Raw genomic sequence first — 24141 nt, 5'->3', positions numbered from 1 at the left:
AGAAAATTCCATCTGATGGACTTTCAGGAAGAACTGACAGAAATAAATCTGCAGATAGGAACCACTACACTTTAAAGAACAGGAAGAAGTTATAGGCATAGCTCTAGACAGAGTTGCAATGAACATTTGCCTTTAAAAAATCCACAATGACCAGATAAATGCATATATAAGACGAGACTAATTTATGATTCCAAGTTCTTCTTTCAGTGCCAAACCAAAATAGTTATTCTTTGTTCTTTTAACAAGGCTTACTCGGAACACTTATGTGGGGGAAATTTGGACAGGGAAGGTACCACCATACTATGAGAGTCTGACAAAGGTGTCAACTCTTCCCAGGGCAGCACCACTGTTTTATTTCAGGTTCCTGCATTTGTAGCTAGAAATAAAAAATGCATACAAGGAGGACACTAACAGCAGGAAAAAAAGGCTACCCATGAATCAATGCTTTATTTGTGCTCCAAAACATCCTTGTGCACAAAAGGGTAAATAAGGATTCCACAGATTTCCCCTTTTTACTGGGGGAAGTTCCTGCCTTCAGTAACAATCTCATTATACATCATTTACTGCAGGGAAAATAAAGTGGCCCCCAGAGGATGCTCAAACAAATGAGAAACTTTCTGCTGGCCAGCCTAAGGATAACCTATGGGTCTTATCGCACAGGACCTCTCCTGCTCACAGATGCTACACAAATTCAATTACATTGAAGGGCGCTTTAGTCAAACTCCACAGTACTCTGAGGAGTAATTACTTCCATATTCTATTATAAAACCCACCATACTTTGATGGGCTTGAAGCTAGCATGGATTCAGGGTTTCATTATATCTACTATCTCTAAATGTTTCTCTTCATTATCTTTGGTCCCTAAGAAAGGCTTGAGGCCTTTCTCATTTGCTTGTGCTCTCCCAGTATGACTGGCTTGATTCCCAAAGCAAAAGACTGAAATAGGACGGAAAGTCACAAGTAAACAACCATTATTCCAAATGCACAAACTTCTTTTTTTAATTATTTCAGTGGTGGTAGAAATGCCACATTAACAGCAGCAACACAAATGGTCCTGCACATACCTGTATATGCAAACAGTACGCTTTGAGTGTTTGAGCAGACATAAAGGGAGCCCCAGTCCTCTAAGCATACTCCACTCATCTGGTATACCACTGACGGCATATCTGAATTATCATAAGCTGGTAATTCTGACATACAGAAACACATCTTTTAGATACATAACATTATGCTTTTCCTATGTAAAAATGGGGCTCAATGACTGGGGGGGGGGGAACCAACCAAAAAACCCTTCCTCTACAACTTACAGAGCTGGCAGCAGTCCTCTAAGGACTGTTACAAAGAGCATGTCTCTCAGATTTCAGGAACACTGAAATACAGGGGCAGAAAATAAAGAGGTTTACCCCTCATATCTTTGTGTTTCGGTTTGAGTAACTATTTACATTGTAATTACACTGTTTAGCCAGGGTACTAGCACTGAGATATCAACTGCTCATGGAAATGGCAGTCCCCACAGTCATCTTCATTGAATCATAGAATCAGCTAGGTTTGAAAAGACCTTTAAGATCATCAAGTCCAACCTTTATCCCAGGACTGTGAAGTCCACCACTAAACCACTAAGGGCCTCAGCTACACAGTTTGTGAACACTTTCAGGGACGATGACTCCACCACTGCCCAAAGCAGCCTGTTCTAAGGCCTCATCACCCCTCTGTGATGAAATTGTTCCTAATCTCCAGCGTAAACCTACCCAGGTGTAGCTTGCAGCCATTACCTCGTTCTATCGCTTCTTACTTGGGATCAGAGACCAGACACCTCCTGGCTCCACGCTCCTTTCAGGCAGTCGTAGAGAGCAACAAGGTCCCCCAAGCCTTCCTTTCTAGGGATTAAACCTCCCCAAACCCTCAGCCATTCCTCATCAGACTTGTGCTCCAAGCCCTTCACTAGCTCCGTCGCCCTTTTCTGGACCCACTCTAGGGCCTCAATGCCTCTCTTGTACTGAGGGCCCAGAACTGAACACAGACCATGCCTTGCCCCGCCCTGCCTCGCACCGCCTTGATTTGCCCCGCCCGCCTTGCTTTGCCTTAGCCTGCCTTGCCCATTGTGCTTTGCACCACTCTGCCACACCTCGCCCTGCCTTGCACTTGCACCTCCACCTTACCTTACCTTACCTTACCTTGCCTTGCCTTGCCTTACCTTACCTTACCTTGCCTTGCCTTGCCTTACCTTACCTTGCCTTGCCTTGCCCGCCGTACCGTACCGTGCCCTGCCCTTCCCCGCCTTGTCCTACCTTGGCCCAGCTCGCCTTGCCCCGCCCTGCCTTGCCTTGCCCCGCCCGGCCCCGCCTCACTCTGCCTTGCCTTGCCCCACCATCTTGTCTTCTCCCGCCCCGTCTTGCTTTGCCCCGCATCACCCGGCCTGCCCCGCCTGCCCTTCAGCTTTCTGCCTTGCCTTACTTGTCCCCTCCCCACCTTACCCCGCCCTGCCTTGCCCTACCCCGCCCCACCTGCTTTGCCCCGCCCTGCCCCACCCTGCCTTGCTTTGCCCCACCCAGCTTTACCCCGCCCTGCTTTGCCCCACCCTGCCTTGGCCCGCCCCATACCGCCCTGCCGCACCCCTCCCGGCCTTGCTTTGCCCCGCTCTGCCTTGTCCCGCCCTGCCTCCTCTTGCCCCACCCGGCCCTACCTCGCCTTGCCTTGTTTTTCTTAATCTCCCTTTGAAAAAAAGGCACAGATCTCCCTCGGCCAGTCACTTCCCAACAAAGATATTCTACAGAAACTCAAGTGGTCCGCGGGCCACTGGCTGTGGGTGAGGTACTGGAGCAATCCGCGAGATAACTGTGCAATAACCTACAAAAAAAAAGAGCAACTGCTCTGCAATAGGACAATAAAACAGGAGAAAATAAAGTGCCATACTCTCTTTTACATGCATGATCCTGAATTCATAGGAAAGGACCCATTTATTTCAGCAGGCTTAAAATGTTTCTTGGGTATCACCAAAAATACTACTGCACCAGAGACAATGTTTCTACCAGCACTCTGCACTAGGGACAGGAAAATCACACACTGCAATGTGCAGCTGGTGCAGTTCAGGGAATGTGAGCTTAATATTTTACATATTGTCTAGGATTCTGAAAATCAAAATGCAAATTTGTAAAAGATCTTATTCAAATTTTCCCAGATCCTGAGACGATCTAATTGACACCTGAAGTACTTGGACAGATCACGTTGAACATGTTATACTGCTCTAACCTGTGAAAAAAAACAGCTCCCACACGAACTACAAGTGAACTTTTGCTGGACATTAGCATGTTGGACTCCACTCATATCCCACTTCGCAATTGTGCAATTACACACACTTTGCAAACTCACCTATTTCTTTTCTGGCAAGAAAAAGATTATTTCTATCCAGGCAGTTCCATCGAACAAGCTCTGCTGCATCGGCTTAAGGCGCTCAATTTGCGGGTAGCTGCTTCGGGAGAAACCAGCCTCGCAGAGCGCCGAGCGCCCGCCACGTCCTCACAGGAAAGTGGTTCACCGGGACTCTGTCAGCCCCCCACACACCTGAAATGATCTCTAGCTACCTCCTGGCTTCCAGCCTGGTCTGGGAACAGCTCCACTGCCTACCTCACAGCCAGAGTTAAACACAGGGGGGGACCTCTCACCCCTTCTGGCCCGGGGCATCGGGTCAGGCCACCTGCCCTCCGAAGCGCCCCGACTCGGTGCAGGCCTGCCCTGCGCTGAAGGAACGAGAAACGGCAACAAAAGACACAGACTAGACCCAGCTCCACCAACCTGGCCTGAGCATCTTCGGCCCTCTCGCGAGAGAAGGCACCCCCTCCCGCAGGCTCTCGCGGGAAGATGGCTCCTCTCGCGAGAGGTGGTTGCCGCGGCTCCCCGTAGCTATAGCAGCGAGGGATGAGGCTGGCTGAGGGGGAGGGATGTTTGGTGTTGCGGCATGAACTGGCACTGTCAGGTAGGGACTCACGGCACTGTCGCCCTGGTGAGGAGTTGGGGTTCTCCTCATCTTCTGGGTCCTGTTGTGGCTGTCTAGGGCTGTACTGACTGTCGCCGTACGGACTTTCGCGGCGGTGGGTGGCAGCGGGTCGCGGCTCCGGCGGCGGGACGGGAGGGGTCGCTCCTCTCAGCGGCACGGTGGGCTGGGTGAGGGGTTGGAGGCGCAGTTTGTACAGCCGTGTCGGCAGCGGCCAGCTCCCTGTGGGGCGCGGCGGGAACCCGGGATCCACCGCTTTCGCGAACACTTGGGATTTCTTTCCTCCTGTCCCGGCATCTCGGGAAAAAACAATAAACCAGACCCAGCCGTTAACTGGTTGCTTGTGCCACGTGCCCGGAGTCCCAGTAGTGACTCTCCCGCCTGTGTAGGGCAGTGCAGCCACGTACGCCTGCACGGCCTGGCCTCTGCAGGTGGCGGGGCAGGCTGCGGTCAGCGGGTTCTGTGGTGGGGCTCAGCCTAGGGCCTGACCGCCGAGGTAATTGCGAGGGGAAGGCCCCCTCTGCCTGCAGCTGGTCACCTTAGGCGAGCAAAGTAGTAGCATCTACGAGAAAGAGGACGCTGGAGGCAAGAAGGGTTTTCTATCAGCAGGGTCTTTGAAATTAATATCACTGACGTTGCATTATGTTCGTTAATAACTCAGACAAGATCAACTGCCATTAAAAGTTAAACTTGCATATATAAAAGCTGGTTCTTGGTTAGAAGAAACTTGTCAGTGACAGTATTACATTTACTATGTTGGTCCAGGGTAGGCAAAAGCATGTGCAGAAGCTGTTTGCTTTTCCAGGATCTGATTTTGCTTGAAACCGTTTATTCAGTAGGAGGATTATGAGTGAGGATTTGTGAGGATTACAGCCCTAAATAGAAACCATAACAATATACACCTGCTTTCAAAAAGTTGCAGACATACTGGGTTTCTGGTCTTTCAGTTCGGAGTTGTGTGTATTGTAGTCGCTGATTGCGCATGTGGAAAGAATGAAAAGAGCTTTTCAGATTTCAGAGCAAATTCTGAGTGTTATACTTGTGGAAAAAAAATGCATGTGAAATGGGATGAAAAATACTTTTGTAATTTCTCATGGTTTGAAAGAAAGAAGTATGTACCGAAGACAAACCTCTCTAAGCATGGCTACTCTTCAGACTTGAAAATCTACATCTGAAAGGCTCTGTGCTGCAGTGTACTTGATATTGAACAGCTCCTTTGGAAAATGATAGCAGTTGTGACAATAGCAACATAGATAGTCTTGCGTTTGTTTCCAGGGGGAGAGAAGGTGCTGCTATGCTGAGAACTAAACTGGTAAAGTAATACATAACTTGAACGTGACAGCTTTAAAAATAATTACCAAAAGCGTATTATGGGCTAAAAAAAAAAAATTAAAAAAAAATAAAAATGGAATGAGGCTGTTGAAATCTGTTCTCATTTAGGAAGTGATAGAAATAATGATCATTTCACTAGACAGGATACTCTTTAAATTCTATTTCAGTACCTGATCAGAATATATCTAATCAAGCATGCCGCACATCATTCAGACTGAATTAAATAGGAGCCTTTTTTCTTTTCTTTTTTTTCCCCTCATCTGTGTGATGCCAGCCACAAAGCCTTTTGCACAGTGTTATTGGGGTGGCATGAAGGGTATGGGTATGCTTGATTTGTCTAGAACAGGCAAAGTTACTTAGAGTTATCCAAGAGAATTTAGAAATATTCCTTTCTTTATGCTAGTGACAGCTGTAAAAGTATTTCAGTTCATTTCTTTCAGTCACTGCAGGTAAAAATTATGTCAGTTCTTCTATCTGTTCTGATTAATAATCTGAGACTGTAGTCATGAATTCATTAAAAAGGATAAAGGGAATTTAAATCCATCTTTATCCAGTCCTGCTGATGCTATTAGGTATTGAGCTTTCTTATGCGAATTTTCATGGAGAGTATATAGATGAGAAAGTGTGTTTATTTTCAGTTTGTGAGGCTTCAAAAACCTTGTTACCTAGACGTAATAGTGGCAGATCTCTTAGGTATCACATTATTGTAGTTACAGTAGGTTCTGTCCACACTAATCAAAATTTGGCCTCAATGATGTTTGAATGCTATGTAAACATATTTATTTAAAGAACAGGTGTGGCTGTCCTGAATAACTTTTGGTGCAACTGTGCAAAATACAGCAGCTAGTACAAAAAGGAAACTGAGGTAGCAGGATGAAAGAATAATAGAAAGTAACAGCTATTCCCTACTTAAATCTGCTTATCCTACTGTTTAAAACCAATAAATTGTAAGTTGTATAATAAATGTACTTATTGGCACCTGTAAAATGTATTAGTCTTTTTGTTTTTCTCATGCAACCTTCTGAAATTTAAATCCCTTACACATCCTTCAGTTTCCTAACATGGTCCACCCACATTTATTTAAACATTTTATTTCAATTTGTTCTCTGAAATACTCTACTTCTTGCCTTTGTCTAAACTTTGCCTTTTCATTTATTTCTTTTCTGTCAATAATGGCTGCAGTTACTGTTCCAAAGTTATTGTGCATTTCTGTCACTGAAAGTCATTCCCTAGTGCAGATATGCTGTGTTTGATGGCACATCAAGTGTTGATGAGAGGAGCAGCAGTAAGTCTTGTTACTGACTGTCAAGGAGTTCTGATTGTCTTACATGGATCTCTATTGTTTTGTTCTTGTTCGCTACAAGTCAGGTAATAGGCAGTCTTTAAGATTTTGACTTCATGTGTAGGCAACCACCCTTGCTTGAACGTGCACCCTAGTGTGAGACTGCTAGGAGGAACCATGTCCTGGCTGTAGCCTGGACACTTCCTAAGGCAAATGACATAATATATAGGTCTCTCATCATGTCTCTTGATATTCAAATTTAGTGTGCAGTTTATTTTTTGTTTTCTCTCTGTTATGTTACTTGATGCATGGAGTTTTCTGTTCTGTGACCTGAGCAAGTTGAAAGGTTTGGCTGGATCTCATCAGCTGTTGTGTATGGGACACAGGACTAGTGTTTGGCCAAACTAGGGTATCACTTGGCTATGCTCCTCTGATTTTATAGCAATAGACTCCATGCCAGCTCAATCATTCAGCTTGCTGAAACTGCATGCAGTCATGGGAAGTTAACCTGTTGTGGCTTTCCTAAAGTTACAGTAAGTGTTCTATTTCTCAAGTTGTTGTGACGGGAAGGTAAAATTTCACTATGTTGTCAACATCTTAGTAAAACCCAAGGAACCTGCAAAGAAGGCAGCAGGCTCTTACTTGTTATTTTGAACACATTTTTCAAGATCTTAAGAGCTGTATGTATTCTGTTGTAGTCTTGTTAGAAGTAATGTTTTCTGTTCATAGAGCGTAAAACTTCCATTAGATTTTATTGTGCCCTAAATATGTGAAGTAAAGGTGATCTTAAAGGTGCTGTATTAAAACTTGGTGTCTGTATTCACTTCTGTAGCTGTTAGCAGTTGGTAAAATGGAGAACTATGATACCTGCAGAGTGTTTGCTGTGCGAACTATTAAGAGACAGAGGAAGAGGCTATACTTATGGTTTTGAGGCTTAAAACCATTTTTGTTCAAATTCTGAAAGCATGTGGAAAGTTATGTGCTGTTATGACTAACCTGTACATACATACCTCTATGTATGTCTAACATATTTATATGAAAGAACATGACTTCTCTAGTATCATTCATAGTAACTTGTAAATATATTCTGAATATATATAAATATATTTCTGAATTCAACTTATCTGCAGGAATTGTTTAAACAGCACTTGTAGCAGCAACATTTTGGTTACAAATACCTCGTAACAAAATGGATGTTACATTTATTGTTACTCTTATAAAGCACTGTGACCATTTTCTTCAAAACCTTTGGCCTTATGAAATGTGTCTTTGAACAAGATATCCAAAGAAAGCATTAAGCAGCACTGTGAAATTTAAGTTTTAAAATCTGCGAATTGGTGTCTCTTCTTTCTTGTGTTCTTTAGTAATAAAAACCTGAAAGATTTGTCCTGATATACAGGTAACTATGACTGAGTTCCTGAGAGGCAGAAGTAATCTTTATCCACAGAATGATGTGCTTTACCACTGGTGGTGTAATTTTCACTGTTCCTCTGGCACTCTCTGTATGTCCTGGTCAGGAGATGGTGCCCTAGGAGGAAGAGATTACTTCTGTCTCTGTTCAATTTGTTTGTAACTTTGTTGGGATGAAGTTGTTTTCAGGAACTCAAGTTGTAATGGTGAATTTTGAGTTTAGTGGGAACTTGACTGAGCCTGACAAATCAATTTGCAAAGGCCGGAGCTGTCAAATAGCTTGCCTTCATTACTGACCAGTTTAGATTTGAACCAATGACCTAGAGATGAAAAGCTCAGCATTGCATTATCAGTCCTCTGCTATGTCCATATGTTGTCTTGTTTAAAGTCCCTGTAGTCATCTTAAACAATACCTGCAGTAAATATTAAGCATCATTTGAACTTGCAAATACTAGAAGAGTGTCCATTCCAGTTGTCTGCTGTGAGGACAATCCTGCATGTGAGGACACTGAAGTTAAATATAGCAACAATTTCTTATACTCTCTAGCTTTTCATGAGAAACCCTCACACAAATCCAACCATATGGCAAACCCCAGCATTATCTTAAAACCATTAACAAAGAACCTATTGCTGCAATTAACAGGAAAATGAATCCACAGCTCTAAGCATAGTGGGACTTATTACTAACCTCAGGCTGCTGCTAAGAAAATGAACTTAAATGAAATATTAGGAGTTGAGTCATCCCACCAACAGTTCTGCAGGTTGTATCCAGGTTTGTATTTATCTATGGAAGCCTTTCTAGAATATATTATTGTTACTGCATGTCTGTTTTGTTCTTCATTGAGTATCTTCATTGTGCTCAATGCTGTAAAAAGCATAAGGGAAAATTACTTCCAAGGATTTCACAAAATAGATTCAACAAAATATCTGAAATACACAGATAGGAGCACATAATCCATTTCCTCATTCATTCTGAGGTGTGATGTTTCTAGGCGACCTACTTAAAAGGAAGGGGTCAAGAAATGTAAATACTTGTCCAAGTTACTCTCTGTTAGCAAGGCTGTTAAAACAAGTTACTGTCTGCAGGTCATAGTTTCTGTCAGCTGCAGAAATAATAAAATTTACATTTGTATGTATGTGGATTATTTTTATATTTCCTATCTCTTCTCCTCCAAGCCTTAGTCCTGTTTTCCTCCCTAACAATACACAGTGCTATGGATAGTCTGTTCTGACTGACCTGCTGACAAATCAAATACATAAGAGGTGGATTTTCCCTGCACTTAAATTGGGTCTTTTTCCTCTACCTGACTATAGATTTTTCTGTAGTTTATAGGAACATAATTATTTTTGACAGATCTGGGTTTTTATATTTCAGAATGTTGGAAACTGGCCAACTGATTCAAAAGGTATTGGAAGAAAAGTGATTTTGGTCAGATGCTTCTGGGGGCAATAAAAATAATTTGCTGCCTACTTAATAATGAATGGAAGCTTATGATCATGTAAGATTTATGTCTGATATATTCTCAGTCCCATTTGTTTTCTCCTATTCTCCCTCTTTTCCAGTTAGAGCATCCCACTTAGAGCTGTATCTTCCTTTTCTGCACAGCATTTCTGTTATATAGAATGTGATCCATTATCTGTTTTGTAATATTTTTTCCCACTCCTTTAATTGCACCATACTCATTTCCCTTGGGTTCTGTCATCCAAAGTGAGATGTCCAAATCCTTGGGTTTTTTTTTGAGAATTGGAGAAAACAGGTTTTTAAAACTCAGAAATATGAATTGTGAGTGTTTCCTTCTTTCAAACATCTCCCAATGCCTGGAAAGATGCCAATTTATGTTGCATATAAGACTTCATTGAATTGTGATTGGACATGAACCCTGCTGATCTTTTGCTTAATTATTTTGCAATAGCCCCTGCTTGTTACATTCTGCCATAATTGATTTGTTGCATGGATTTGGTCAAGCTTGCACTCCCTGAATTTGAAAGCTAGAAGCCTGGCTTTTGGAATCACTTTTCCCTGTCGTATTTTACAGCTCTGAAAATTCAGACAGTTAAAGCTCAGCTGTTCTCCCCATCCTGTTTAAATTGGAACAGTGAATGTGGATTTATTGTAGACATTTATTTTGAAAATCTAATCAAGCTTATAAAATTGTATAAACACTTCTTGGCACAAAGGTATGTTTTTATGAGTATATACATTGCAAAGAAGTAGTAAGTAATTGCTGGTTCAGAGGTTAATAATGCTAAAGGCAGAAACAGGTAGAATGACCTGTAATAAATAATCATATATTAGTGTCCTTTATGTTTGGCTCAACAGAATTGATACAGAAGTGTAAATACACTGTATACTCTGTGTGTGTGTGGGAACAGTTTGCATGAGAGAAGCCTGTCAGGAATCAAGGGGGAATAGCTATTTTTTTTTAAGTTTCTTTTTCCCTATGTGCATGAAACTTGTTTTGTCATTTTACAGTCTTAAGACCTGAAAGCTTGTTCATTTCTAATACTTGCTAAAATGTAAATAGGTATTTGTAGTAGATAATGTTTGGTGCACGTAATTCTTATCTTTTTAAAATAAAACCATGATTTATTACATTTTGACTTTTAAAAATAATGAATGGACTAAAAATACGTAAGAATGATTCAGACGTGGGAGACTGTTTGAAGAGGAGGAATCTTCTGTAAGTGTTTCCACAAAATGTTAAAATGAATGTACCGTGGAAAATAGTTAATCAGTAAATTGTGTCACACAGCAGAGGATAACAGGAGACTTTCTGATCCTGCAGCCGGTAGTCCCAGTAGAATGAACTTAGAAATGGATCAATAGATGACAGCTAATGCATCTCAGCACATCACTACATGAGCTGTACTGTGACATGGAAACAGGTTAATGTCCTTACTAGGTCTGCATGTTATTCAAAAAAATAGGTCATGGTAAGGAAAATGGAGGGGTGGAAAAAAAAAAAAAAGAAAGTGTTGCTTATATGTGCTGCCTGTTCCCTAAAACTTTTCCATTACAACCGTACCTGAGGCATGCTCACAAATAGACAGCAAAGCTTCATAAAATTTCTGATTAGTAAACTGCAACATTGTCTGTGGTATCTATTACGGACATTGTTATGTGCAACAAATCTATGCAGTACTTATATTGTAATGTATAATATCTGGGGAGTTATGTAAACATTTAGAAGTATGTTAAAAAGGCATTGTCAGCAAAAGCTTTAGGATCCTTTGATAATTGATACTTGATAGATCTTAAATATAGATTTATTTCTTTTTCTTAAAGAGAACCAGGAGAGAATGATGCAGTGTGAGCTTGGCAATGCTGCAGGATGAACAAGAACAAGAATTTTCATTGAAAGTGCTGTTTTTAAGGTGCTCCTTATTTGTTTAAAGTCTCAAAGCTAGACTAATTCCATAAATTTTCAAGGAAGCTTTTTAAAACATTGTTTTAGACATTTCTCTTTAAATGCATTGTTTTGGGAGAGGATTATAACTTTCCTGTTAGCAAAGGGTATTTACATTATCTTCTTTTGGATAGCTGGTTAAGACTCTAAGTTCAGTATGGAAATAGCCATCTTTGGAGATGAAATACCTTCTGTTGTGCAAATGTAGTTTCTTTAAGGGCTCTTCCTTTTTGGCAAAGGTAGAAAGGTAGTTTAATTAATACAGTAATATATTTCCTCATTCAGTCATTACAGCAATCATATTTAACTGTATAATTAACACATAGATTGAGCTATTTACCACTTCTCTATTGTGTTTTTCTTTGTTTTTTGCTTGTGATGGTTTCTCCTCTGCCTGTTTGGTATTGCAGCTGCAGCCTGGAAAGGTACCTGCAGATTTCCACTGTATTCAGTTCTTGCTGTGGAGGGAACTGGCAGTGTTCACAGACAGAAGATGGTAGAGTCTTGTCATCTGTACCAGAACAGAGGGCTTCTCAGGCTTACAGATAGAGTGACATTTTTAAGTTGAAGTTGCTTTTTCTGGCTATGTAGCTCCGGGAATGTTTTTAGGCAGAAGCAGTGGTACTAGCAAGATCTGCAAAGGACTATGTTAGGTTTTGAGAGAGAAAATGTGGAAAATGTATGACTGTTGTAGTGTCATGCCTAACTGAATTGCTTAATTCTGTGAAAAACTTCAAGTATCAATTACAAAATTATATTGCTTTTTTTCCTCTGATAAGGAGTGTATGTACTGTTTGTACAGGAGATAGGATTGATATGTCATCTGTAATCTTAACCTTTGAGATATTTTCTCATGTGCATAGTAAAAAAAAAAGTCAAATTTTTTTAACAAGTATCTAAAGCCTAAACCAAGATTTTTAATTAATCCTAATATTTTTAAACATTTTTTAATTTCAGATTTTACAGCTTGAAATATTAAATACTAACTTGTTTTAGTATTGTTTTACTTAAAATTTAGCAGACTTTAGGTCTCTGGTAGAACTGAAAATGGTAATGCTAGCTGTAGTGCTTCTTTTCTCATATCTCTACCCTCCCATTTTATTTTGATGGTATCAATAAAGTGCAACAATATTCCAGGTTGTTCCCAGGCTTCCCTCCCTCTTCTTATTCCAATTTGTCTGGAATTCATTTGAATAATTACATGAATGTAATGGGGCCATATTGTTATCCAAATACGTGAATGAATTAGGATCCTCATCTGGTCTGTAATTGCTAACAGCCTTCAGTATTAATAGCACTTGAATTTCCAAAATTACTTTAATAAAACAGTGGAAATGCTGTTCTTTAGGTGGACTCTGAAAATATTCAGTGGCAATTCCTTTTTTTCTGCATACTAAATTTTCACTACTTCCGTGTGATGCCGGCCTGTTGAGCTGATACAGGAGTGCTAACAGATCTCTGTTTTATGTAGGACATAATAATGTCTTAGTTTGTCCAGTCATACTAATCTCCTCATTTGGATTGTGAAAATCAGTCAAAAACAAGCGGTAGGAACTTTCATGAGAAAGCATGTGAAGTATGCTGTGAATTTATGGACACAAACCAAGAAAGTTTTTGACTAATTGTAAGACTTTTCCCCCTTCTTCCCCTTCGCCTTCGCATTAGGACAGTCATGCATTTGAGTAAGAGGCTGTACAGTTTTCATCCATAGAGGATTTTAATACCCGGCTGGATAAAGCCCTGTGCAACCTGATCTGACCTCTTGGTCATGCTTTGAGTGTGAGGTTAGACTAGAGGCCTCCTCTGAGGTCCTTTCTAACCTCAGTTATTCTGTGATTCTAATTTACTTGTTGATCACACTCTTCTTCAGCATTCCTTGTTCTGCATTAGCTGATCATTTGGAGTGCTCAGTAAATTCCTTCAGTAAGAATCACATGAGACTAAAGAATTAGAAGTACCAGCTCAGGAAGAGAAGGAGTGTGGAGAAATTGCTGTCCAACTGTCCTGATCAGTGGCTGAGGCTGTGAACAGATTAACGCTTGCTTTGAAGAATATTTACATGGGGATTTAGATCAAGCCATTTTCCTATGAGGACTTAATCAAACTATTAAATTCGACATTCTAAATTTTAATAAATTATGGAGGAACTTGACTAAAACACTGTTTTTGGTACAAGAAATAGAAGGTTCTGACACATATTACACATTACATATTCAGAACAAATTCTAGCTGTTGTTGGTAGAATATAGCATAACTTACATATAATGTAAACAAGAAAAATTAGAGCAAGGGAGCCAGCATACTCTTTCTGTTAGGCACAAGAAATTGTATAAATACTTTTAAAAGAATAGCACTGTCAATTACTTTTCAGTCTTTGAGGAAAAAAAGATGCATTTAGATTTAAAAAAAAGAAAAAAATCTCATCTGATGAATTTTTTTTTTTTTAAATTCCTTTTGTCTTCAGAGTTATGTCATAAGAAAAATTATAGAAACTATCATAATTTATGCCTCTCTAGCATAATCATGATAGTTTTATGAAGAGGTTATAGCTGCTGAAAGACTGGGGAGGAAGAAATTTTACTTCTCTACCTAATAGTAATATTTTTTGATGAAACTGGTCCTAGACTTAACTGAGGTGTATTTTGTCTTAAATACCCATTTTACATTTCAGCTTTATTACAATAGTTGATCTTCATTTATGTATATTTAAGGAGAGCTTCAGGCTCATGGCCTGGCTGCCACAGCAGAACCACAGGTGCTGTGCAGCGGTGTTCTTCATGGCCAGTCCAGTTTGCCAAGTTACTTTGATAGGAGGTAGATGCTGGCAGTGCTTTCTAGTGTGAATGCTGAAGTAAGATCTAGCTGCTTGGTTTGGACTGCACACAGCTGGTAACAACTGAAAAGCAGTTCAAGAAATAGCCCCTCACTTTCCCCAACAATGATCTTACAACTGTCCTCCGCCACAATGACTGTAGGCAGTAAATAGAATTTTAGCTCCTAAATTAATGTTTGAATTTTCCTTCTTCTGCCCATTCTCATGATTTAGGTATGTACTCATGCAGCTTTAATTCTGCCAACACTCTGTTCTTAATAAAACAAGAGCCCTAACAACTACTAAATATGGAGGAAAGTGGTGTCAAAGGAAACAAAGGGTTTCCATTCCCCCCTTTTTTTATGACTATCAACTTGTTTGGTTAGTGTGGGCCTTTTAATTTGTTCATTTTTTCTTTGTCAGAGTAGAGAGAAGTTTCCTTAGCTGCTTACCAAAGGAGTATCTGTTGACTGCTAATATTATCATATCAATGAGAAGCAGTGATGATGTTTTTGACTCTGTTAAGGACTGATGAAGCCTGACTCTGGGCTTCTGCAGAGAGGTTTAAAAAAAAAAACCTTAATCTTCAGGAGGGTGATAAACCCTTGGTCCCTTTTAATACCAGCCATTACATTATCATCCACAGGTGCCCTGGCTCTGTGTAGTATGAAGGCTCCTGGTTAGTCGTTCTGTCTTTAATAATGCTGCCCTTCATGCTTCATCTCACAAGTAGTTTACCTTCCCAGAAGGAAAAGAAATAGCACAATGTACGCCTTGAACAAAATTTATGTTTGCAACAGTAGCTGGTGTGTAGGACTTCCCATTGCTCTGCAGAGGATTTACCTGCTTAAGTCCATGCACTTCTAGAAAACCATCCTTTGTGTTTTTTCAGTCAGCTTTCACAGAGGATTTTATTATTGATCTTGTAAAAACGTAGTAATACTAGTGGAGTACGACATGTAGCAGTCTAGACAAAGCTATCTCTTGAATTCTGGCTTTTAAAACACGGACAATTGTAACTTCTTGGGAAAGCCAGTGGTCAAACAGGTGTATGTGTATTCCCCCCCCCCCCCCCATCTGGGCTTTACAAAATAAATGACACACCTGCAAAGTCTAATTATTTAACAGTTCCTTCAAGTGTTCTTGCAGGTTCTAATTATACAAATGTCTTTAAAGAGGGGAAATCAGATTCTTCTGCCTCGATAGCATTCACTTAAAAGTCTTGAATTCTGAATCTGAGTGCAGAGGGGGAAGCATGTGTATGTGTTTGCCTGTCATCTGCATATTCCTTGGGAAATGCAATGCCAAATCCCATGCCTTCTTCTAAGCTTACTTGGACTTAATGTCACAACTTGTTTATCTTCTTGCCCTATTGGCAGATTGCGATCTTTGAAGTAATGGTTTTGAAAACTGGAAGTTGGAGTAAGAAAACTATATCATTGCCAAAAATCCATTTGACATTTTAATAAAGAAGCCTGTTTTCCTGGATGAAATACTGGCATCTTTGTGTACTTTCAAGGTAAAATTGCTTTGGAGATTCTTTAGTCATTAGGAAAGCTTTTTCTCTGTTACACTAGGATTTTATCAGTGTGTAGTGGTATTGCAGAAATTATGTGGAAATTAGACTAGATAATGTAGAGCAGCATTTCTTGTCCTTTCAATAATGTCTGTTCTCCTGCTTCCACAAGAAGAATAACGTCTCTTGCAGAAAGAATTTTCTCCCAGGAAAGAATTTGTGTGTCTTCCGTGGTTGTTGCTGCTTAAGACAACCCAGGACTGGAAGTACAGGCACAGCTGGAATCAGTCCTGTTTTCTTATACTGTTTAAATCTTGTGAGTCTTTTATTCCCATTGAATGAAGTAACAGAAAAATAGGTTTACCACTACCTTCCAATTTCTGATGCAGCCAGGATGCCAGTATTGGAAGCTTTGTGTTATGACATAATATATGCTACTTGACTGCATATTTAGTTACGTTTTGATCAGAAATATAACTCTGCTTAGTAGAAAAGATAATCAGATAGAATTGCTAGGCAAAGTATTAAGATGCATTTTCAAAAAGCAGTACTGGCTCTTTCAGATCCTTTGCAGTTTGGAGAGGAAAAATACAGAGGAAAACACAGAAGAACTCGAATCTGCTACTTTCATTTGAAACATTTGTGAGCCTTAATACTGATGTTTTTTTGACATTCCAAAGTAGCCAATGTTTAAGTTGCAAAGCTGTTGACCTATCAAAGAAAATGTAAATACAAAGCAGAGCAGGCTGGTGGGCTCAGTTTATTGGTAGAGCCTTAAGAAAGGAATATCCACAACTTTTTTGCTTCAGTGATGTCTTTAGATTTAGCTTGGCTATACCAATAGTAACCAGTGGTGGGTTGATACTATGAAAAAGATGACAGCACTTAAAATTTTAGAGGAGCGAGAACTAGGACACTATACCATTAGCTTCCACTGGATATTTATTACTTCAGCCTCCATTCTAGCCTTCCCCGTCAAATTGTACATAGCTGTTACCTAAGTTTAAATGTACTGGAATCAGGATCAGCTACTTTATATGGCACCACTGCCTTGCTTGTTGTGATGGATGTCCAGAAACAAGGCTTCCTCTGACAAGCAAGGGGCTCAGGATTTATTTCTTTTCTTTGCTATGTAACCAGGCAGTATTCCTTTTACTGTTTGAAATTTCAAATTAATCCAGGTGAATGCAGTTCTCAGTATGTTTTTCAGCTTTTTTTTTTTTTTTTCAAGCCAGAATTCTGTTTTGAGTCTTTCAGTCCAGATATTTCAATGAATTTACTTTGACATGGCATCATCAGTAGTCAGAATGGATGGGCACAGAGGCTTGGGTTGTTGGAAGATGTTAGTGTACAAGTGGGAATAGAATTGGGTGTTCTGGCAGTTCCAGTTCTGTCACATCCCCAGTTCAGTGAGAAGAGGAACCAGATCTTGCGCTGTCTTTGTACAGAAATAGTTCTAAAATCTGTTAACTTCTACTGGGGGAGGAAGTTCTTGGAGGATATGCAAAGTAACATAATGAAACTACATTACAAAGAATTCTTATGAGTTAGCAAATGATTTTGCTAATGTAACTTGTGGGCATATCAATACAAAAGACAGAAATTATATATTATTCAGAAGCTCGCCATAATTCAGTCTTTCTCTGAACCTAGATTAATCAGCAGTGATGATGTGTTATGGATCCTGACCACATAGACAGGATGCAACTGAGCTTGCAGCTAAAACTGTACATAAACAAGCATTGTGAATAGAGATTATACTAACCATTCAAATTTTTAAACGTGTTTGGATTGAATTTCACTGTGGTTGCAAATACATCATAGAAGCTAATCATGTAGCAGATAGCAAACTAGACATGAGAGAGCTCTTCTTTCCAAGTTTAAAGGTAATAGTAGGAGCCTGCATCAATGTACTTTTTGTATGGTTGGAAACAGCTGTGACATGATGCAGCAGTGCAAATCTTGTCTGCAAGGTGACATGCATCTTACCTTGTTTTCCTAAACACATGAAGTTCTTGAGTGCCAAGTTTAAATGATTATGCTGTATGAACTGTAGTAATTAATCTACTTCTTATAAAAGAAAATCAAACACAGTTATTATGTCTCTTTCAAAATATACTTCAAATTGACCCGCAAAATGCTATCCAATAGTGATTAGTATTAGTGTTCAGTATGGCTAAGAGGATCAAGAACATTAATAGTTATATTTGTAACATTCTTACTAGTTTCCACAATGAATCTTTTTTTTAAATGTGGTGATAGCAAAAAGCAAGCAAACAAAAAACCACACAAAACAAAAAACCAAACACACACAAACCCCCCCCAAAAAAAAAAAAACAAATCCCATCAGTTGAAGCTTAAATATTTGTCCGTGTAAATTTCTTTGCCTCATCAGGAAAAATGTGGAAAGCTGTAAATTAGTGACTGAGCAGTTGCAGTGTAAATTTTCTTCTGTTAATATATTGTCTGAGATTTCTCTTGAGTATATATAGTTAATTCACTTGTGGTTTATACTAACATGTTTTGGTTCTCAGGGTAATTGGACTAGAAGAGCATTAGTCAGTTGATGCTGTTCAGCTGCTAGTATCTTGTTAAGTCATGATAAATCAGTGTTTTAGCCTCCTCCTTCCATGGTGAACAGAGCAGGGTATGTCTGATATCTGGAATGGTACTTCCCCCCTGCCCCCCCTTCAAAAACATGGATAGTGGTACTATAAACTAGATAAAGCTGGATACTTCCCAAAAGCTTAGTATTAATTTACCATCTTAACCTACAGAAGCAGTATTTTCATTCTTTTTCTTCTAGTGTTAGAAGATTTTGTTAGATTTTGCTGTGCTGTTTATAAAGTAATGTTAGATTTTGCTGTGCTGTTATAAAGTAATGTCATTAAATTATATAATGTGGCAGATGAATTTTGGACAATATTAGGGGATCTAACTAATTTTAAAGATACTTTTGTATCTTAACTATTCACTTTTATTAATTTACAGTTGTATTACAGTATCCTACTTCTTTTGGTCTCAGGTATTTATGGCAAGATGAAATTTTTCAATGCAGGGAAGGGCTAGAAGGCTCTAAGTATGCTTACTGTATGAAGAAGATAATGAACGGTTTGCAGTTTTATGTAACCATTGTATAATTCTTATGAAAAGGAAATAAACAGTTTGGGTGAATAGTGAATACCCTCCAATTCCCGTATGAAAACTTAGGTATTAGTTATCTGGAAAAAAATCAGCAGAGCTGCATTACAGCTACTGCTGTCTTTAAACTTTTTTCTTCCTGTTCTTTGTTGCTATTTTAAAATAATAAAATCAAACATTTACATCTTAAACTGCCACATAAACATGTACTATAATAAGAGTCTATTCTTATGTAGTTTAATTTTGGGCAGTGACAGCAAGTAACTAACATTTCTAAATGTCATGATGCAACAGAGTAGGAATGTACAGAAGGGTGCTAGTTTTGTGCTATTAGAGCAGATACTCTGGCTCTCGCAGAATCATCTCTGTCAGACTTAATCCTGTTTATCTGCAATCCCTTGTCCTGTATATATGCATGAGTATGTGACCAAAGTACATACCCTCCCTCCCCCATCCCTCTTCCCGATCCAGCCCAGCTCTATCTGCCTGACTAGGAGTACAGAACAGATTTTGTAATTGACACAGAAGTGATGCTAATATGCTGCAAAAGATCTGCTAAATGGTCTTCCCTTGCTGGTGAGATAGCAAGTCTGGATTGCAGAGCTCCAGTTCTGTTTGTGTTACTGTCTTCCTGTAGTTTTCCTACATATTTCCATTGAACTAGAGATGGCCACCCTGTTTAGAAGTACCCCTTCCTCATCCTGGGGCCTTGTCTTGACCTTTCTGAGGGCTGCACAGACTGCAGGCAGAACTGGAGCACTGCTGCCTGCTGAGCTGCCCCCACCACAGTGTGTTTTCTAGCTGCCAATATATCCATGGTGCTCTAATGTAGTGTTTTTCAGGGGCAGCACAATTTTGTAGGATGTACTTGAAGTAAGTACTATGAAAATACCCTCAAAACATTAGCAGAAGAAGAGTATAAGTGAGCAGCACTTAGCACAGGAAGGAGATTAAAAAGCACAGAGGACATAGAAGATGGATGGCAAATCTGAAGCAAACTTTTGCACACTTAGTACTTGGGTAGCTTATTTATTAGTGTGGGCCTGATGAAATTAATCCTTTGACATGTTAAAGAAAAACCCCAAACAAGTGACAGAAGACATCTCAGTACCACTAGCTGCTATTTGAGATGCTTGATACTTGAAAGATGGGGAAAAGAAGACCATTCCTCTCATCTTCCACATTTTGAATAAACTCTTGCACTAAGCCTTTCGTAGACAAGAAGAACATGAGTCACAACCACCACAAATTTAGGAGAGTAAATAGTCATGCCAGTTTAATTTTCTTCTCTAATATGACAATAAGGCCTGTGAATTGACAAGAAAAGCTGAATGTTAATATTTTGATGTTGGTGAGTTCTTTGCCACTGTTTCATGCAGTAATCTTAACAAACAAGTGAAGAAATGTGGCCTGAAAGAAACCTTTGTTGAACAGGAGCAAGACTCATTGGATGACTGCCCAGTGGGTGGTTATTAACGATTGTCTGTCAGAATGAAATGGTTTTATTGAATGTGGATCCACCATGGTCTGTTGGGTCTGTACTCATTCTGCTTCGCTTCAATCTTTTCGTTAATGACCTTGACTATAGATAGTGTACTTACAAAATTGATTCACTAAAAATGCCCCCCAAACTTGGAGGGGATGTATATTAATGGGACACAAGTTTAAAGGCACAAAATTATTTTGAGAATATTGAGAAAAATCTTAGGAGATGAATCGGTACAGTTTGGAGTTCTACATGTAGCAGAAATCATGACATACACAAATACAGGGTAGGGAACACGTAATTAGGTGGTAATTCTTCTGAATTCCTGACATTGTTACATCAGAAGAGATAAAAATATGAGTATAGGCTGTAAAACATACAGACCAATCATTTTTTTATCTATGGGTAAGTCCTTGGTTGAATTGTTGCATCTAGTTAAGGCAACTGCCTCAAGCAAATATAGCTGAGATGAAGAGGCTGGGGAGAAGAGTAATCAAATACTTTGATGTCTGGAAAATGGGGCCTGATAAAAAAGACTGAAATAAGACTCCCCCAGGGAGAGGGGGAAGTGTGTAAGGCCCAAAAAGAGAACTGGAAGAAAGGACTTTTTTTTGGGGGGTGTATGTAGTAGGCTGTTTCAGGAAGGTTTACCTGTATTTTGAATGACAATATTAAGACTGATAAACAGTATGTATAGAGTTTTTGGAATGTTACTGATTTAAAAAATGAACAGTATGTACATGGAGGTAATTTACCCTGACGCAGTACCCACTGGACAAAATGATGATGCAGCCAGCCTTTGTATTGCCAGTCCTTCCACATCTCATGTCCTCTAACTTGGTAGCTTCCATTTTATTCTTGTTGGTACCTCGCTACATAAGTACTAGGTATGCCACACAAGTTTTTCAGCTCGCTTTCCCTATTGATAGGCCCTTGACATGTCTGTCGGTAGTCAACTTTTATTTCTTTCTCATTTTCATAATGACTTCTGTTGTCAGACCAGCACTCTGGGGACTCAACATATTATTATCATAAGAAAACAAGGAGTGTACTGTTGGTAATTGTTTTGTTTATAAAATCTTTCCCAATTTCCATTGTGTATTTCTCCACTGAGAAATGAGTGCAAGCCTCAGTTACCTGAGGCTGTTTAACATGTGTTGTTAGCATATTTTGAGTCTCTATTTTCATTGTTATACCCTAGAACACATCTTTAATCATCGCAGTTGGAAATTACCTTGCTTAGCAATTTTAGCTTCTGTTTTCTCAAAGAGAAATAAGTGATTTCATGAGCCAAAGCCAACAGCCTGTGTACAGTGTAGCCAGCCAAACCTGAATTCTGTGCCTGAGAGTGGAATTTGTCACAGCATCAAGCAGTTTTTAATGGGGCTTTTTGTTTAACTAGATTTGAGGGAAATTCCATAATCCCTGTCTCTTCTTCCCTGTCGTCTCTTCTTCCCTGTCATCTCTTCTTCCCTCTCTCTTCTTTCCCCTTTTAAGATATATACGTGAGGGAATCTGGAATTTCTGGAAGCTGGTGAGAGCTGGTAAACAGCCTTTAAATGCTGGGCAGATGTCTGATGTGGAAACTTGAGGGGTCCTGCATTGTGCAGGAAAGCATTCTGGAATCTTTATGAGGCATACCACAAAAAGGTTAAGGGAGATTTGAAAGACATGTTTGTTATTGGTTTGGATTGTCATAGAATAGTTAGGGGTGGAAGGGATCTTAAGATCATCAAGTTCCAACCCCCCTGCCATGGGCAGGGACACCTCTCACTAAACCATGTCACCCAAGTCTCCATCCAACCTGACCTTGAACACCACCAGGGATGGAACATTCACAGCTTCCTTGGGCCACCCATTCCAGTGTCTCACCACCCACACAGTAAAGAACATCTTCCTTATATCTAACCGAAACTTTCCCTGTTTAAGTTTTAACCTGTTATCCCTTGTCCTACCACTACAGTCCCTAATGAAGAGTCCCTTCCCGGCATCCTTGTAGGTCCCCTTCAGATACTGGAAGGCTGCTATGAGGTCTCCACGCAGCCTTCTCTTCTCCAGGCTGAAGAGCCCCGATTTTCTCAGCCTGTCCTCATACGGGAGGTGCTCCAGTCCCCTGATCATCTTCGTGGCCCTTCTCTGGACTTGTTTCAACAGTTCCATGTCCTTTATTATGAAGGGATGATTTTAACTCCTCTCTTCTGCTAGATAACAGGTTACTTTTATCCTACTGTTTTGCTTCTCCATCCCACAGTGAATTTGGGCTAAATGTGGTAAATTCTAATGTTTTCCCTTCATCACATACCTTGCCTTCCCAGCTGGATGGTCATATTCATAATATCTGCAAGGGAAGTTATTGCTGACATGGATTATTTAAATATTGATCATTAGCTTTCAAATTTCCAGACTAATACATGTGGGAGGACTCACAGGTTTGTGCTTCTTCAGGCTCTGGACATATTTAAATGGTATTCTTTCTAACCATCAAAGCCAACTGAAAATTTATAGCTAGCTGTATATACCTAGCAGGTGATACAGACATTTGGAACAAAAAGGAGGACCCTTACTCTAATGGAAAGCAAACTAACTCAGTTTATTGCCGATGAATACTTGGTGATAAAATAATCTTTGAAAAGTATGTCAAAAATGCTAAGTCTCTGAGAGAATGCCAATAGCATGTGCCACTGGAATTGGAAGGATGAGACTACTATGTAGGAGGAATGTATAATAAAGACATACCATAGTATAGAAGTTGCAAGATGTTGCAACCTCATCAACCATCTTTAAACTATACTGATGCTTCTGGGCATACAAGGCAAAAACAGCATTTGGTGCAATTCAGATGATCTAGTTGAGAATGCCTGGGGTTTGGGAGTGCTGCGATGCTGCCACAGGGTGCTGAGCTCATGCCAGCCCTCCACGTTAGGGCAATAGAGCTGTTTTTCCCCTGCGTGGCTAGGTAGCAATGAAACCTATAGCAGAAGAGGGCTATTGGTCAATGGATAATTTCATGTTGAGTCTTACCTATTGTTTTTGAAAGCCACAGGTAGGTCAGAAAACTCATGGCTTTACTTTTTTTAAAGAGCTGGTATGTGGATGCCTGAAATAATTTTGGTTTTCATGGCATTTGACTTCTGCCTTGCTTAGCTGCACTTGAAAATCTACAGAGAAAGTACAGACCACATGTCTTACTGTTTATGGTGCATCATGTTGCTCTTTTTGTGCTTGGCTTAATGAAAATAATAATTAACTTCCATTTGACCAACAAAGTTACTTCTGTCTTGCTTTGCTCAGTGAAGGAAGGATGCCTCTCACTGTGGAATGCTGGATCAGGATTTTAAAGTATTATTTGTCTGTCTCTTTGTAGAATTATAACATCAAGATACATAACAGAAGCTTTATTTATAAGCGTAAGTTAAAGTGTGCTGTTCTGAAGACTCTGATAGCAGGATTACAGTCCAAACTCACCATTTAGTGATGTCTCAAAGTCTAAAGTTTGAGTAGCAGGTTTCAGTTCTGAAAGAACTGGAGGAAGGTCAGTGCTTAACACAGCACTGGATGCTGATGCACTTCCAAAATGGCATGTGGCCCATCTTTATTCTGAGATCATTATCATCTGAAAATATCATAGGTGACTGATGTGAAAAATGAATGCTGTCAAATCAGTCCTCTTTCCAGTCATTTCTGCTTTCTTAAGCACAGACCACCATGCTTTATTAACTCTTCAACAGTATTTCAATGCAAGGTTTTTTATGTACCTGAACATG

The 24141-nt window shown here is 39.8% G+C and overlaps 1 protein-coding gene across 1 annotated transcript in view; it reads left to right on the top strand.

Moving 5' to 3' along the window:
• The first annotated feature begins 3830 nt into the window (after positions 1-3830).
• Positions 3831-24141, top strand: part of USP54 (ubiquitin specific peptidase 54) — a 108186-nt gene continuing 87875 nt past the window's right edge. The window contains exon 1 of the mRNA XM_061459433.1: positions 3831-3973. The gene's annotated coding sequence lies outside the window, so the exon portion shown is untranslated. The remainder of the gene's footprint in view (positions 3974-24141) is intronic.

This window comes from Pezoporus flaviventris, unplaced genomic scaffold (genome assembly GCF_033815535.1).
Source record: "Pezoporus flaviventris isolate CSIRO_AGI_PZ_B2104156 unplaced genomic scaffold, CSIRO_AGI_Pfla_v1 ptg000029l, whole genome shotgun sequence".
NCBI classification, from domain to species: Eukaryota; Metazoa; Chordata; class Aves; order Psittaciformes; family Psittacidae; genus Pezoporus; species Pezoporus flaviventris.
Note: the sequence above shows the minus strand (reverse complement) of the source record. Positions and strands in the feature narration are given on the sequence as shown.